We start from the raw sequence: 18688 nt of genomic DNA, 5'->3' as shown, positions 1-18688 counted from the left end.
TGGCACTGAGAGCTACTTCAATGACAATGTTCTCCGTTATGTAGAGTTCAAGGTAATGCTCCACTCACCTTTCCATCTGCTTGTTAGGTTCAGTGATGATCACCCCTGTCTTTGTCTTCAAAAGGTGCTGATTTAGTTACTACTGGGACCATTGCTTTCTTAATTCCTTCAGACATCCCTCTAGCATCCCCAGGTTCAGCAGCAGAGGTTTAACCAGTATTGATTGGTGCAGTGCTGAGCAGTCTGCAGAGACTTGTTTCTGGCAGCTCTGAGAGCATCTAGATGTTGTTTGCTGGAGACTTGTTTGTAGTTCATGAGGGCTCTCCTCTTAGTTGCAGTAACTGACTCCACTTCAGTCCGATAAGCGTCAAACCGGTCAGCATTCCTCCCATCTCTTTTCCCATACACAGCGAGTGCAGAGTTTTAGATGGTGGTGTGCAGATGATTCCACTTTGACATTGCACTGAGGCCTTGAGCATTGTTGTCTGAAAGAGCCTGATCGAGGATGTTGAGGAACTCCTGGGTCCTTTCTGGGTCAGTGAATCGGCAAGTGTTGATCAGAAGTCGACCTTACTTCATGGATGGATGAAGCTTCCTTGGCTGAAGCCTGACCTTGTTACACACCAGGGAGTTGTCTGTGTCACAGTCAGCGCTGTGATAGCTGCGAGTGATGAGGACACTGCTGAGGGTGGTATGTCTGGTGATGATAAGGTCTAGCTGGTGCCAATGGCATGATCTCGGACGTCTCCAGGACACCTTGTAGCACAGCTTGACCTGGAAGTAGCTGTTCATCACCCAGAATCCATGGTGACAGCATAGCTCCAGCAATCTCTGTCCATTTTCGTTCATCTTGCCGATCCCCTGGTGCTCTACGCACATTGGCAAAGCTGTGTAGTCAGTACCCAAGCTTGTGTTGAAGTCTCCTAGAAGGTACAGTCCCTCAGTGCTGGGAATTCTACTGATGGCAGTGTCAAGTGTCACATAGAATTGATCCTTGACATCTGGGGTGGAGGTGAGTGTCGGGACATAGATGCACGTGAGATTAACTGGGCCCGCGCTTGTTAACAAGTGAAGAGTAAGAAGTCTCTCTGAGCCTACTGTGGGTGGTTCACTCATCTCAAGTGGCGTGTATTTTACTGTGAAACCCACCCCATGCTCACGAGTTGCCTCTTGGGCTTTCCCCTGCCGGAAGAAGGTGTAGTGTTTCTCTTTGAGGGATCCACTTTGAACGAGTCTAGTTTCTTGCAGCACAGCAATGTCCACATTGAGCCTTGTGAGTTCCTTGTCAATTACAGCTGTCTTGTGTGTGTCATCAACCTGCAGAAGATTGTCGGTAAGGCCAGGACACATGGTCCTTACATTCCAGCTTGTGATGCGAAGGACTGGTGTCTTCTTTGTTGAGCTTGTTTTTCTTGGTGCATAGATTATCAATCCGTCTGTTGAGAGATGACTCTCTAAGCTCCAAGCACCCATTGAAGCAAGCAGGTCGTGGCTTCACAGCACCTAACTGACTGGGGGCTGCCCAGCTTGGAGTGAATGGTAGCTATCCAATAAGACACTATCAGCTCTGCCACTGTCCGAAGTAACCCCTGGCGCTCATACTCTACACCAGTTGAATGAGAGCTTATAATCAGTAACTGTTTATTCCCGGGTTGTGCTCATGTTTAACAACGAAGCTGGAGTGTCCACTTCAGGTCATAGGCCTGGGCAAACATTATGGAGACCCGGAGCATCAGGACCCCCTCTCAGCATTGCTCGTATTGTCCAAAGGAAAGGAAAAACCAGTACTGTTTGGTACCTGCTCTGCTGCAGGAGTTGCTGGAAAACTGCCTGATAAGTAACAGGTAACCGCCTCCAGGACTCCACTCCGGATTTACTGTCCAGGTTTACTGCCTCAGCCTTCTTATTTATTTATTTAGAGATACAGTACTGAAACAGGCCCTTCCAGCCCACCGAGTCTGTACTGACCCTCAACCACCCATTTGTACTAATCCTACATGAATCCCATATTCCTACCACATCCCCTCAATTCCCCTACCACCTACCTACACTCGGGGCAATTTACAATGGCCAATTTACCTATCAACCTGCAAGTCTTTGGCTGTGGGAGGAAACCGGAGCACCCGGCTGTAAACCCACGCAGTCACAGGGAGAACTTGCAAACTCTGCACAGGCAGTACCCAGAATCGAACGCGGGTCACTGGAGGTGTGAGGTTGCGGTGCTAACCACTGCGCCAATGTGTCTTCTTGAGACACCCATTGAGAAGTGAGACCTTTTGCCCAGAGACGGGGCTCTGTTTCTTGGCATCAGGATGGAACCACACACCAGTGGACCTGTATGACATGCACAAGGATATCACACACTGCCCCATCCCTGGGACAGATCAGAGTCAGACACTGAACAGATTGCAACACACAAGGACATCACAACCTTCCCGCTCTCTGGGACAGGTCAGTGTGATACACCAAACAAACAGCACCCCACAGGGACCTCATAAATGCCACGTCCTTGTGACATATCAAGTTCAGACACTGCAAATATTGCAACCACAGGAACGTCACAAATTGCCTCATCCCTCGGTCAGCTCGGGGTCTGACATTGAACATATTGCAACAACAAGGACATTACTGTATAACTCCCTCCATTCTGAAAAAGAAGCATTCACCCTACTTTTTACCCTGCAGCCAATTTTGGATCCACACTGCCACTGCCCCTTTAATCCCATCTGCTTGAATTTTGTTAGCAAGTCATAGAGAGATGCAAAACTGAAACAGGCCCCACGGCCCACTGAGTCTGTGCTGACCAACCACCACACATTTATAGCAATCCTACACTAATCCCATATTCCCGACCACATCCCCACCATTCTCTTACCTACATTCGGGGCAACTTACAACAGCCAATTTACATATCAACCTGCAGTCTTTGCTTGTGGGAGGAAACCGGAGCACCCAGCAGCAACACACACAGTCACAGGGAGAACTTGCAAACTCTGCACAGGCAGTACCCAGAACTGAACCTGGGTTGCGAGAGCTGTGAGGTTGCAGTGCCAACCACTGTGCCATTGTGCTGCCCCAAGTCTAGTTTATGGTACCTTTTCAAACACAATTTTGATGTCCAGACACGTACCATCAACCTCACCACCCTCGTCAACTCTCTCTGAAACTTCATCAAAGAAATTAATTCATTACTTATTTCAGACACAATCTTCTGTTAACCAATCTGTACTGGCTGTCATTTATTAGCCCATGTTCTACCAAGTGACAGTTAATTTCCTCCGATATAATTGTCTCTAAAAGTTTCCCCACCACCGACATTAGACTAATTGGTCTGTAGTTCCTGGGTTTATCTCTCTTTTTAAACAGGGCTGTAATATTGCAGACTTATCTTTTAGTTCTGGAAAGTCTATTGCAGACAATCTCTTTGGGCATGACTTTAACCAATTAAAGCAACAGGATACTTGATTAATAAGTCCAGAACTTTTATTGAGAGTAAAATAGTACTTAATAATTGAAAGTAAAATTATACTTAACAAACTTGGGGAATATATCTTTACAGCTCTGGGGACTGGTCGAGCTTGGTCTCAGAGTGTCACGGTCCTCTTTGTCCAGTCTAGATCCCTAATCAGGTGGAGAACTTGGTTGATGATCTGAGCCTTTACCCCTGAGGTTTTCTAGTGTTCCTGCACACTGAAACCTTACAAGCTCCCTACTTTTAACCCCTGGATGGCCATCACACCACCTTTAAAAATAATAATTGGTCCTAGCTGTTGCGAGGTACATTTAATTAGTTCTTAATGATGTCTTCCACTAACAGCCACCTGTCCTCAGAATCTCAGATATGAGTACAATGGAGTGGTTTCACACTGTCTCCCAATCTGATCTGAAACAAGTTTCCTATTCATTAAATCGAGACTCTTGAAGGTCACGATGTACCATACCATGGGTTTTTTCAGGGGTCCTAGAAAGGTCCATTGTTTGAATAAATTTAGCTGAAACTGCCCTTTCCCACAAAGACATAGAAACTCACAGTAATTAGATTGAACAAACTTTAAATGAAAACCCATTCTCTCTAAAATGATTATTGATTCATTAGTTATAACTCAATCAAGGTTCATTACTTTTACAATCATCTGTTTCAGGATGGGTAGCTACTCATTAATTACACAGGATATAAACGTTAGGACTGAACACAAAATGGTTCCTTTGGTCATGTGTTCATTATCAAATGGCTTTCTTAACGTTGTTAGTTATGACAATGGATACATTATAAAAATGGTCAAGTTAAACTAAGATCGAACTACCCAAGCTTACCTCCATCCTCCAGTCCTCTGGCATCATTCCCATATTCAAGGAGGATTGAAAGATTGTTGTTTGAGTCTCCGCTATTTCCACCCTTACTTCCCTCAGCAACCCGGGATGCAGCCCATCCTGACCTGGTGACTTTTCTACTATGAGCACTGCTAACCTTGTAATTGTCTCCTCTTTATCTATTTTCATCCCCTCCAAATTCTCCACTTCCTCCTCCTTTACAGTGACATTTGCAGCATCCGTTTGTTTTGTGATGACAGATGAAATGTACTTAATTAGTGCCTCAGCCACACCCTCTGCCTCCACAGGATCTCCTAATTGACCCACCCTTTCATTGACTGTCCATATGTTGGTAAAAGACTTCAGTGTTCCCAGTTATGTGACCTGCTAATCTTTTGTCATACATCTTGCTGATCTCTTTTCCTTTTTCAGCTCTCCTCTGCACTTCCTGTATTCTGCTTGTTTCTGTACTGCATATGAGTCCTCACATAATTTCTCAGTGAATGGTTTTTGAACTATTTTGTAAAAGGATTTAGTTTTGTAAATTTCTCCCTCGCTCCCCTCATGGTCAGGCAGAAAGTTTAACTGCTGTGTTTTCAAACAGCAACAACTTTATTTGAAAAGCCATTATGACAGGATTCCGGATTTTAATCCAGTCACAAATCTGGTTCTGATGTCTTGTGGCTCCAGCTGTCACATGACCTGTCAGAGGATCACCTCATAATTGACCCAGTCATGGAGCTGTGGTTTGATGTTTAAATTGTTTCAAAATAATTTTCCAGAAGGACAATCAAAATGAATCGATATATAAAAGGTAGATTTTGTGAATTTGTGCTCCCAGTGAAAATTCCTGCAGAGTCTGCTGGTTTTCATCTCCCCATTTCCCCACAGGAAGCTCTGTGCTCAGAGTCTGTATTCATTCCATCAACATTATACAGAATCATTTCATGGGAGACCCCAGTGTGAACTGTAAACAGGTGGGTCAGTTTTAACTTTCAAAGTAACACAGAAGCAAAATACTGCAGATACTGGAAATCTGAAATAAAAACAGAAAATGCTGGAAATACTCAGCAGGTCTGGCAGCATCTGTGGAGAGAGAGACAGAGTTAACTTTTCAGACCTTTCATCGGAACTGAGCTGAAATTGTCTGAGGGACTGCGATTGTGGAATCAATTTCAGGGTCAAAGACATTGTACTTGGTAAGGATAGGAAGATGGAGATTATTAAGTACAGTGCAAAAATATAGATGCTTTTACATTATTTTAATTAAAATTGATTTAAACTTTGTGCTCATGAATCCTATCTTTTGATCACAATGACTCTGATAACAATGGAAAAGGCAAGACTTGCATTTCACGACCACAGGACATTGCAAAGCCTTTTACAGCCAATGAAGGAAGGACTTTTCAAGTGTCGTCACTCAACAGTACAATAGAGTACCCTACAATAAAGATGTATAAGATTCCCACCACACAAGTGCCAGAAAATAACAATCCCAAACAAGAGAGAATCGAACCATCTCCCTTTGACATTCAATGGCATTACTGTAAATCTGAGTTCTTTTTGCCTTCAGTCTGGTTCAGTAAATATACCGAGTCGGATGTGTCGGTAAAATCAATTACTTTATTTGCGCATTTAGCCAGCTGACTTACTCTAATGCAACGACACTGACTCCACCCCAGAGTCTGTCGGGTCCACCAGAGTAAGTGTTGTTCGTGATACAGATACTACTGTTTATACATTAAGATTCATGCTACACCCCCTTGTTTAACCAATCAGTGCAGTACAATTTAAATTTCAACCAGGTGATAACGTGGAGTACCTTTGTCACTGAGGTTAACAGTACCCTCTATTCTCGATACATACTTGTTACTAACATAATATTCTTTTGCATCAGCAAGATAAAATTAAACAGACAAGCAAGATAATTAGCAAAAGCAGAGGTATGAGAAACAACATTCTGGTTTCGCTTCACACAATTGTCATGAGTCCTGTGATCCTGTTATCTTTATCAAGTTGCAGCCTGCAGTAACACCAAGCAGTAGTCGTATCATATACGAGGGCCCTATATTCCTTATCATCACTCACACAGGGATGGACAGCATGTTTCACAGAAGTCCATTTGTTTCAAACCACAGGGAGTCACACAATCAGGCCATAAAAGAACCGATGTCCTTGCAATTACCAGTGTTGGCTAGTCTTTACAATCTCACACTCTCTGCTTTTACTTTCAACTATTTCATTGTGGTTTCTGCCACTTAAAATCAAAGCTTAGCAAAGCTACTATTCCTAACTTGGCTATATTTCCCATTAAGCATAGTGCCATGTCTTTCTGCTCACTTCCACATTACCATCGCTGAATCCCCCACTCTCAACAACCTGGGGTGACCATTGAGCACCAACTGAACTGCAGTAGCCATATAAATATTATGGCTACAAGAGCAGGTCAGAGACGAGGAATCCTGCGGCAAGTAACTCACCTCCTGACTCCCCAAAACCTGTCCACAAGTCAGGGATGTGATGGAATACTCTCCACTTGTCCGGCTGGGTGCAGCTCCAACAATACTCAAGAAACTCAACAGGACAAAGCAGCCCACTTGATTGGCACCCCATTTACAACATTCATGCCCTCCATCACTGGCACACAGTGGCAGTAGTGTGTGCCATCCACAAGATGCACTGCAGCAATGCGCCAAGGCTCCTTAGATAGCACCTTCCAAACCCGCGACCTTTATCACCTCGAAGGACAAGGGCAGCAGATGCATGGGAACACCACAACCTGCAAGTTCCCCTCCAAGCCACACACCAGCCTGAATTGTAACTGTATCACCGTTCCTTCACTGTTGCTGGGTCAAAATCCTGGAACTCTCTTCATAACAGCAGCACATGGACTGCAATGGTTCAAGAGGGCAGCTCAGCACCACCTTCTCAAGGCAATTAGGGATGTATAATAAATGCTGGCCTAGCCAGCGACACCCACCTCCCATGAATGAATAAAAAAATGATAATATCCTGTAATCCTCCGAAGTAGAAAATACAGATGGAAATGAAAAATAATAAAACACAGTCAGCATGGATTTCACAAAGAAAGACTTGATTAACCTTATCTTTGAAAAATCAACAGCAAGAGTAATATAGCAGATGTAGAAGAGCTTAAGTTAATAAAGCCTCATCCATTTATGTGCTTGAACGATCAAATTGTGGGTTAACAAACAAGCACACTAACTGACAGAGCTGCATGTTGTGCTTTCTAAATTACCCGAAAGTAGGGTGTTAATGAGTTAAATCTTCAGGTTGCTGCAACCAGAATAGCCATTGTCCACTATCAGTTTTACTGTTATAAATAAAGGATGGAACATTCATCGTGAATCTATGGAAACAGTCTGGTCATGCACACTGCAGACACATCCACGTCATCACTAACCAGCTCTCCTATAATTGGTGCAGTTATTTGACTTTGCCCCATTCGCTCCATGGAATTACTTTTAAAAGATTTTAAATTACAAGAAGTTTTGTTAATATTCAGCCCTTGAGAAGAAATCATTCCCTGGCCACAGTGGAGAGAGCATTGAATATAAAACAGTAGACTACCAGGTAACACAGAGAAAGCTGATCAGCTAATCTATAATTGCCTGGTATTCTTACTTTTGCTCTTGCTATTCGGTTTTTCATCCTTTTCAGTTCCTGACTGTGGATATTATTGTGATTAAATGTGAAAAGATGCACTGTGTCTCAGCCCCGGTATATTGGCTCTTTCTCTGTGCAGTGCTGTATACACGCAGATACTGACAGTGTCTCTCCCTCCCTCAACTTTCCAGCCCTGACGGTGCAGAAAGCGCTGCTCAAAGTTACACATTCTGACTGTTTACAGTTGATTAGTGAGAGATTATTAACGTATCCTTCTGCAGCGCTGCCTCGGTTAAAAACAGCAGATCGAAGCCACATTTCAGATACAGAAACAGACGCATCAATTATTCACTCTTCCCCAGAGTGAGTGAGGCCGGGACAAGCAGCAACATTCCAGCCCCACACTCTGCAATTACCCAGCACCAGCGGAAAGCAGCGAATACAGATTCAATCAGTGGGTTAATGTCCATTACAGGGATGAAAGATTCCACAGCCCAGGACAAACATCCCCATACACCGAGAACAAGCTCAGGAAAACCCGGGGGAGTTAATATCCCAATCACTGAGCATTCCAGCAATATTGAACAAGTTCCTGAACTGAGTGAACCTTTCAAATTGCAGAAGTGATGATGAGGTCAAAAAGGTCTGAACAGTTGAGGTGACTCAGCGGTTTGAGCTTCTCTGTTCAGGTTGCAGCTTTCACTGGAGGCATGTGTTTAAATCCCACTTCTGACAACTTGATTTTCAGTTACTTTGCAGAGCTTCCTTGAAGGTTTGAGGTAGAGTAAATACTGAGGAACTGTTTCTAACTGCTGAACGATCAATAACCGAAGGCTGCAGATTTAAGGTGACTCACAAAACCAGAAGGAACTTGAGGAAAAATTCCTTCCTGCAACGTGTGGTTAGGATTTCAGTTATGTGGATAGCTTGGAGAAGCTGGGGTTGTTCTCCTTCGAGAGGAGATTTGATAGAGGTGTTCACAATCATGAGGGGTCGTGACAGACCCGATAGAGAGAAACTGTTGGTGGAAGGATTGAGACTCAGGTAAAAGCTGTGGCTCAGTTGGTCACACTCACCTCGAAATCACAAGCTTCTGGGTTCAAATTTCACAGCTGACACTCCAGTACAGCACTGAGGGTGTTGCAGGTGCTGCCTTTCAGGTGTGATGTTAAACCAAGACCTGGTCTGCATGTTTGGGTGAATGTAAAAGATCCCATGCTGCAATTTCAAACAAGTGAAGAGCAATTCTCCCTGGTGTTGTGATCAATATTTGCCCCTCAATCAGATCAGTTGGTCATTATCACATTGCTGTTTGTGGGTATCAGCTGCTGCATTTCTGACATTACAACAGTGATTACACTTCAAAAGTATTTCATTGTTCATAAAGTGCTTTGGTATGTCCAGTGGTCAGTAAAGGTGCTATATAAACGCAAGTCTTTTCTTTCTTTATCACAACACATAACTGTGTAAACAATGGTTCTTCATGTCATCTCTGGTGCTTCTGCCAATCACCTGATATCTGTGTCCTCTGCTTTCTGACCCTTTTACCACTGGAAACAGTTTCTCCTTATTTAAACTATTGAAGAACTTCATGACTGAACAAATGTGTCAAATCTCTTCTGAATTTTCTCTGCTGCGAGGAGAACAACCCCAGCTTCTCCAATCTCTCCACATAACTGAAATCCCTCACCCTGCTACCATTGTGGTAAATCTCTTTTTTATTCTTTCATGGGATGTGGGCCTTGCTGACACAATATGATTCCTGTCAACGCAGCGGCCCGCTGACATCATCGGACGGTGCCAAGCTGTGCATAGGCACAGCTACATCTTGCCAGGATTAAGTGGCACAGGCGTCGGATGATGTCATTGCGCAGCACCAACATCATCGCATTTCCGCGCCTGGTCCATCTTTGCACATGTGCGCTAAAGCGTCATCGGGTATCCAGCCCCTCACTCAGCTGGAGGAAGCGGCTGAGCAGGAGACTTTGAAGCTGGAGATCTCCCCCCTCGGCAACTCGCTCCAGGCCTCGACGCTTCCTCCCCTCAGCCGCTCGCTCCACACCTCGATGCTCCCCTGGACAATTGTTCCCCACTCGCGTCGTCCAGCTCTATGGCCGCTTGCTCTCTGCCCCCCATCCCCCGCTCCACCCGCTAGCTCTAGGCCGTGCCACTTCCCTCCTCTAGGCCACTCACTACTCGCTCCTACGTCACACTTTGCAGCTCACCTTGCTTCTTCTGGCGGCGCGTGGAGACTGGACAAACGTGGGAGCAAGTGGCCGAGAGAAGGGAAGCAGCGCCGCTTTGAGGTAGCAGCTGGAGGGGAGGTGGGGGGTGGGGAGTGAGCGAACGACCAGAGAATGGGATGACGTGATCGGGAGACAATCGGCCAGGGAAGTAGGGGGGGTGGAGCAGCGAGGTCTGGAGCGAGCGACTGTGGAGTGTGGAAGTGGCTGGTGCGAAGGAGGGGGAGAAAGCGAGTTGTGCCACCTGGTGGTTGCGTTGTCAGCAAACGCAGCCTTTATTGTCCATCCTTAATTGCCCTTGAGAAGGTGGTGGTTAGCCGCCTTTTTGGAGCTGCTGCTGTCCACGTGTTGTACGTAAACCCACAGTGCTGTTAGGAAGGGAGTTCCAAGATTTTGATCCAGTGACAGTGAAGGAATGGTGATATAGTTCCCAGTCAGGACAGTGTGTAACTTAGAGGGGAGCTTGCAGATGGTGGTGTTCCCATTCATCCAATGTCCTTCTTGGTGGTCGAGGTTGGGGGTTTGGAAGGTGCTGTCGAAGGAGGCTTGGTGAGTTGCTGCAGTGCATCTTGTAGATGGTACACACTGCTGCCACTGTTCACTGGTGGTGCAGGAAGTGAATATTTGAAGTAGTGGGTGGAGTGCTGATCAAGTGATCTGCTTTGTCCTGGATGGTGTTGAGTTTCTTTGGTGTTGTTGGAGCTCCACTCTTCCAGGCAAGTGGGGAGTATTGCATCACACTCCTGACTTGTGCCTTGCAGATGGTGGACAGGAGGTGAGATACTTGCAGCAGAATTCCCAGCCTCTGACCTGCTCTTGTAGCTATGGTATTTATATGACTGATCCAATTCAGTTTCTGCTCATTGGTAACCCCCCGGATGTTGACAGTGAAGGATTCAGCAATGGTAATATCATTGAATGTCAAGGGGAGATGGTTAGATTCACTCTTGTTGGAAATGGTCATTGCCTGGCATTTTTGTGGCGTGCATGTTACTTGCCACTTATCAGTCCAAGCCCAATCTTGCCCAGGTCTCTCAACATATGGACACGGACTGCTTCAGTATCTGAGGAGTTATGAATGCAACTGAACATTTTGCAATCATCAGTGAACATTTCCACTTCTGACCTGATGATGGAAGGAAGTTTATTGATGAAGCAACTGAAGGCGGTTGGGGCCTAGGACACTACCCTGAGGAACTCCTGAGCGATGTCTGGTTTTGAGATGATTCGCCACCAACAACCAGCACCATATTCCTTTGCACAAGGTATGACTCCAACCAGTGGAGATTTTTCTCCTTGATTGCCATTGACTTCAATTTTGCAAGGGCTCCTTGATGCCCTTGGCAAGAGCAGTCACTGTTACCTCCCCTCAACTCCTGAATTCAGCTCTTCTGTCCATATTTGGGCCAAGGCCATAATGAGGTCAGGAACTAAGTGGCCCTGGCAGAACCCAAAATGAGCATTGGTGAGTGGATTATTGCTGTGCATGTGCTGCTTGATAGCACTGTCAACGACACATTCCATCACTTTACTGATGATCAAGAGGAGGCTGATCGGGGAGGAATTGACCAGGTTGGATTTGTCCTGCCTTTTGTATACAAAACATACCTGGGCAATTTTCCACATTGCTGGGTAGTTGCCAGTGTTGTAGCTTGGCGGGCGGCGTGGCTAGTTCTGGAGCACAAGTCTTCAGCACTGCAGCCAGGATGTTGTCAGTATCCAGAGCCTTCAGCCATTTTTTGATAGCATGTGGAGTGAAGTGGATTTAGCTGAAGATTGGCACCTGTGATGCTGGAGACTTCAGGAGGAGGCCGAGATGGATCATCTACTTGGCACTTCTGGCTGAAGATGGTTGCAAATGATTCAACCTTGTATTTTGCACTGATATACTGATCTCCCCTATCATTAAGGATGGGGATATTTGTGGAGACTCGTCCTCCTGTTAATTGTTTAATTATCCACCACCATTCAGGACTGGATGTGGCAGGACTGCAGAGCTATGATCTGATCAGTTGGTTGTGAGATCACTCAGCTCTGTCTATTGCATGCTGCTTCTGCTATATGACATGCAAGTAATCCTGTGTTGTAGCTTCACTCATTTTTAGGTCTGCTTGGTGCTGCTCCTGACATGCCCTCCTGCACACTTCATTGAACCAATATTGGTCCCTTGGCTTGATGGTAATGGCCGAGTGAGGGATATGCCAGGCCATGAGGTAACATATTGTGTTTAAATACAATTCTGCTGCTGCTGATGACCCACAGTGCCTCATGGATGCCCAGTTTTGAGCTACCAGATCTGTTCATTTCTTCCCTCAGAAATAATTGGAAAGAAAATTCTGAAGAAATGCATGAACTAAGTATAAAGGAGAGAGAAATAAATACTGACAAAATAGATGGCAGCATTTGGAAGGTAAAAATATTTCAATTTTATTATTGATGAGTGAGAGGAATATATCACACTTTGGGGCTTCTGGAAGTGGATTTACTGATAATCTGGGGAATTGATGGGAAGCTGCTTCATGGTTGGTGGAACAAATTCCCGCCCTTAGGGTGGCGCCAACAGCTGCATCCGTCCAATAACAGACAGAGTAGAAGTACTGTATCAGGCCTTGTTAGCTCAGTTGGTAGAGCATGAGACTTTTAATCTCAGGGTCTTGGATTTGAGACCCTTGTTGTGTGGTTGTTCTTCCCTTTTTCAGTCTTCATCAGCAGAGAGTTCAAGGAGTGTTTGAAATTAAATTCAACAACATCACCAGATTTCAACTACACCCCCGCCCCGCCCCCTCCCAGTGCAGTTGACAGGACCCTCAACCTCTGCCTTCCCCCTTCCCCTTCCTCCCAGAACTGCGACAGGGTTCCCCTTGTCCTCACTTTCCACCCCACCTGCCTCCACAGCCAAACGATCATCCTCCACCATTTCCGCCACCTCCAGCGTGATGCCACCACCAAACGCATCCTCCCCTCCTCTGTCAACATTCTGAAGGGATTGTTCCCTCCGCGACACCCTGGTCCACTCCTCCATTACCCTGACACCTCGTCCCCTTCCCAAGGCACCTTCCCATGCAATCACAGGAGATATAATACCTGCCCTTTTCCCTCCTCTCTGCTCATTATCTAAAGCCCCAAACACTCCTTTCAGGTGAAGCAGCTATTTACTTGTACTTCTTTCAATTATGTATACTGTATTCACTGCTCACAATGCGGTCTCCTCTAAACTGGGGAGACCAAACGCAGATTAGGTGGAACACCTCTGCTCAGGCCGAAAGCATGACCCTGAGCTTCTGGTTGCTTGCCATTTCAACACTACCCCCTGCTCTCATGTCAACATTTCTGTCTTTGGCCTGCTCCAGTGTTGCAGTGAAAATCAACCCAAGCTCGAGGAGCAGCACCCAACCTTTTGATTCGGCACTCTACAGCCTTGTGGATTGAACATTGTGTTCAATAACATCAGAGTATGACTGGTGTCAGGCAACCACAAGCATTAACACACTCTTTGACTTTGTCCCAGGACAGCTTTGTTATTTTATCTCTAATGCCCTCTGCCCTATCAAACACCTTCCCCTTTGTTCTCTCCCACATGCCCCTCCCCTTCACTTGTTTAAAACCTAATTCTTTTCTAACCAGTGTCAGTTCTGATGAAATGTCACAGACCAGAAACGTTAACTCTGTTTCTCTCACCACAGATGCTGCCAGAGCTATTGAGTATTTCCAGCACTTTTTGTTTTTATTTCAGATTTCCAGCATCTGCAGTATTTTGCTTTTATTGTGTCAGAAAGTCTTTCCTTGATTCAGGACTCTTACCTCTCTCCAGAATCTCTCTGCTAAAGATTGAACTTTATCTAATTTCACTCACAGCTCAGGGTCAGTGTGGCACAGTGGGCCTTCTGGCTGTCTCCCACTTCACAATCCATCAGTACTGAGAAAACAATGGGGAATATTACTGACATGTTGTGTTCTGTAACTTTTTACAAACACTTTAATGTATATATTGTCTTCCAAAGCAGTGCCAGAATGGTGGCTTTCGTGTGTTGTTGAAAAACCTTTGTTGAGTTTGTGCTGTACTAACAGTTCTTGGTTCGATCCCAGGTACTGGCACTTTCAACCTCTCCTGTGTCTTTTTCTTTGGCTCCAATTGTCAAGCTGCATGATTTACTCTGAAATTAGCACCAGAGAACCAAGGCACCAGCGAGCATGAGGAGCTGAAATTAGCACAGATCAAATCCACTTAATATTTCTGACTGAAGATGGTTAGAATTAGAATTAGAATTAGAATATTACAGCGCAGATCAGGCCCTTCGGCCCTCGATGTTGCGCCGAGCTGTGAAACCATCTGACCTACACTGTTCCATTTTCATCCATGTGTCTATCCAATGTCCACTTAAATGCCCTTAAAGTTGGCGAATCTACTACTGCTGCAGGCAGGGCATTCCACGCCCTTACTACTCTCTGAGTAAAGAAACTACCTCTCACATCTGTCCTATATCTATCACCCCTCAACTTGAAGCTATGTCCCCTCGTGTTTGCCATCACCATCCGAGGAAAAAGACGCTCACTATCCACCCTATCTAACCCTCTGATTATCTTATATGTCTCTATTAAGTCACCTCTCCTCCTCCTTCTCTCCAAGGAAAACAACCTCAAGTCCCTCAGCCTTTCCTTTCATTTGCAAATGCTTCAGCTTCATCTTTTGCACTGACGTGTTTAGCATCACCATCATTGAGGATGTGAATGTTTTTGGAGCCTCCTCATCTTGTTAGTTATTTCATTATCCGCCACCATTCACGACTGGATGTGGCAGGACTGTGGAGCTGTGCTCTGATCCTGAGGGAGATATCCGTGCGTGGAGAGGCGGGAGTGATCCTGAAGAGGGTGCGCGAGCCTGGAGTGGAAGCTTTCCGTGGAGGTGCAGGAGTCGGCCATTCATCCCCAGTGTTTTATAAAGGTTTAGCATAACTTATTTGCTTTTACTCTATGCCTCTATTAATAAAGCCAAGTGTCCTGTTTGCTCTTAGCAATCTTTTCAAACCTTGATCAAAAAAGATTGGTGTAAATTGTCTCATTCTTCCTCCTAAACTGTATCACTTCACAATTCTCTGTGTAAAATTTTATCTGTTGTGTGAAAGCCCATTTTACCAGTGTGTTTAAGTTCCTCTGAAGTGTGTTACTGTCACTGGCATGGGACGACATTCACGAGCATTCTTTGATGCTATCTCCGTGGAAAGAGCAATCTTACACACGAGCTCAAATTGGGATTTTGTGTGTTTAGTATCTTTCCTCATCCACCAATATAAGCACAAATCTGTCTCATAATGTACGGTCTAAGAATGTGCCAATGTTGCAATATGGTGATAAATTCTTCAGTGTCACAATGTACTCACCAACTGTTTCACTACTTTTCTGATTTCTGGATCCAAGTTTGTAGCTCTCCGCGATCTCTAGTGGCTTAGGGTTGAGCCTCACTTCAACGAAGAAACGGAAAATTATGATTTAAAGATTGCACTGTCAATCATTCACATCTCTGTCTTCTCCTGAACTTCGAATTCAAATTTATTTGTGAAGTTGAGTCACACATTAAGACAGCACAGTCTTTGTCTTTGTGAAGGAAGTGATTTGGGAATGGCTGTTTGAAACTGTCCCTTCTTGCACAGAAATTCAGTGCAAATACTTGGTCACTCACAATTTCCTTGAGCGAAATTTGTACACAATCGCATTCAACACGGAAACTGCCTCATCATTAATCTCACTGAAGCAGAATGTGACCGTGTTGTCTGTTTCAGAATGTTGGTGCCGTTATTTGTCGCTTTTAACCGAGACACGGACACAGGGCAAGGTTGATCCGAGGTTGGAATATATTATCATTCAGGAGCAAGAAAAATCAAAAGGAACAAAATAAGAAAACCCAGTCTCCAGATTTGAGAATCTGTAGATCCGCTTTGGGAAAGTGAATCAGAGCAGAATGAAGGGTGAACTGTCCAGAAGAGATGAAGACACAGCTCAGTCAGCACGTTCCCCTGGTTTATGATGCTGGAACATTCCTCACACAGAAATGATTCAACCCAATGACAAACATTCTTACAGCTGATAATTTATGCTACTGATTTAAGGACTGTTTCATGTGGTTACCGAGTGACGAAGAGAAGATATTAAACTTTGTTCTATTCAATCTAGCTGTGATGAAGTTTGAATTTTTCTACCTTTTATAAACAGTATTTGAAGGGTCTCGGTAACAATGTACAGTGTTGATGAGAGTGGGGTCTGGGTGAGAAGCTGCTGAGTGTGACAGGGTCAGGACTGGATGCAGGAAGTTCTCTGACAGTCTCCCTCTATCTCTCTAATGGGTTTGAGTTGATTTACGACTGGTAGCTTTTATTTTACTTTTCTTATTTAGAGATACAGCACTGAAACAGGCCCTTCGGCCCACCGAGTCTGTGCCAACCAGCAACCACCCATTTATACTAATCCTACATTAATCCCATATTCTCTACCACATCCCCACCATTCTCCTACCACGTACCTACACTAGGGACAATTTACAATGGCTAATTTACCTATCAACCTGCAAGTCTTTTGGAGGTGGGAGGAAACCAGAGCACCTGGCGGAATCCCACACAGACACAGGGAGAACTTGCAAACTCCACACAGGCAGTACCCAGAACTGAATCCTGGTCGCTGGAGTTGTGAGGCTGTGGTGCTAACCATTGCGCCACTGTGCTGTTGTTGGTGTTTTGATAAATGAAGGAAGTTCCCTCCACCCACTTTTTTTGGACAGACAGTGTGGTGTAAGGATGTAAAGGGTTAATGCTGAAAATAGTGGGATCAACCCCTCCCACTGTCAGAGTGATGATGTAACAGTCACATGAGATGAAGTTTGGGAGAAGAGAGAGCAGCACCAAGGATGCTAGCTTCGCAGGCTTGGTGAGTGAGTATCTCATATTGTGTAAATTAGAAAAGAGTGCTTAGTTCTTTCAGCAGGAACTGTGTCCAGAAAATATCGAGAAACTCACAATTTTATTATTCAGGATTCGGAACACAGATATCAATTCCAAGTGACAGTTCTGGGACCAATTAACAAAAAAAGCAGAGAACAATATTGCTCACTGATTGAAATCCCCAAGTGGGGAGACAGTTAAACAGGTGATCTGTTGGGGCATCCTTCGATCCAAGGTTTCATCAACATTTAATCTCCCTTTTTGGTGAAATTCTCTGTTATTTGCAACTTTTTTTATCAGCTTTGATGGGCGAGTGAAAAAACTGAAAAAATTGAACAGTTCCATCCTTTCTTTTCTTCCTTCGTCTCTTCTTTCCATCAGTTTATCTTTTCTTTCCCAGATCAATATAATGATGAGAATCCCAATTTAGTCAGCTGTTTCTGGTGTTTTACCCATTCCAATCAAAATTTCAACATTCCAATCAAATCGATTTGTTATTCCACAGTGTCTCTCCATGTGTTTTATTCTGTTGTATTCTCTCACAGTCTGTTTGATGATCAATGTTGCACCTCACTCTCTGTTCTGGTGAAGATCAGAAGCAGTGATATCTGCTTACCCCACCCGACAAGTCGGCCTGAGGCTGTGTCTCTCTGATCATGTGGAGTTAAAGCAATTCTTCCAGTCAGTTAGTTCAGTTGTCATTTCATGAGAAATTCGGTCATCATGACTTCGTCAGTGACCTAATGGTTCAGGTGTCTGAGTGTTGTTAATCATGATGTGATGAAATGATTGTATGTTCCAGTCTTTTCGTGGTGGGTTTTCACACTGAGTAGAAACGTGTTGGACATGGTCTGGAAATGTTTCACACGGTGCTCCGGTTTCCTCCCACATGCCAAAGACTTGCAGGTTGATAGGTTAATTGGCCATTATAAATTGCCCCAGTATAGGTAGGTGGTAGGGGAATATATAGGGACAGGTGGGGATGTGATAGGAATAGGGGAGTAGTGCAGGATTAGTATAAATGGGTGGTTGATGGTCGGCACAGACTCGGTGGGCCGAAGGGCCTGTTTCAGTGCTGTATCTCTAAAACTAAAACTAAAAACACTCCACTCCCAACTTTATTTCCGGACAGAAGATATATTTCCATCATGACACAGCTGGCTGCACCGCCAGAAGCTGTGTTGAAGTTGACAGCTATGCTTGTGCAACTGACAAGGTGGCCGAGAGGTTAAGGCGATAGACTGCTAATCCATTGTGCTTTGCACACGTGGGTTCGAATTCCATCCTTGTCGCTAGTTTATGAACTATTTAGTGTATTGTTTATGTTGGGGGAGTTGATGTGCAAAGTCAGCCTCAAAACCTGTTCTTGTCAATGTCCAGACAGTGACTCCTGAATTTGTTATACTTTATTAAAATTGAGACAGACAATTGGAATTCTTCACCCAAACTTCACTGGAATGAAGATCAAATAGGGATCACGAAACGGAGCAGTATTTTTCCTCCCCTCCTTCCTTCCATCTTTGCTTTCTCTGGATTTGCACCAAGTGAAAGACAAGTGGGAAAAGCAAATGGCGAGGG

General features: G+C 44.7%; 1 non-coding gene across 1 annotated transcript; it reads left to right on the top strand.

Annotated features, from left to right (window-relative positions):
• The first annotated feature begins 18320 nt into the window (after window positions 1-18320).
• trnas-gcu (transfer RNA serine (anticodon GCU)) lies at window positions 18321-18402 on the top strand. Its single transcript has one exon. It is a non-coding gene; the product is annotated as a tRNA-Ser (tRNA).
• The last annotated feature ends 286 nt before the right edge of the window (window positions 18403-18688 follow it).

Source organism: Heterodontus francisci, unplaced genomic scaffold (genome assembly GCF_036365525.1).
Source record: "Heterodontus francisci isolate sHetFra1 unplaced genomic scaffold, sHetFra1.hap1 HAP1_SCAFFOLD_300, whole genome shotgun sequence".
Lineage (NCBI taxonomy): Eukaryota > Metazoa > Chordata > Chondrichthyes > Heterodontiformes > Heterodontidae > Heterodontus > Heterodontus francisci.
The sequence above is the reverse complement of the archived record's forward strand: the minus strand, read 5'-3'. Positions and strand labels throughout refer to the sequence as shown.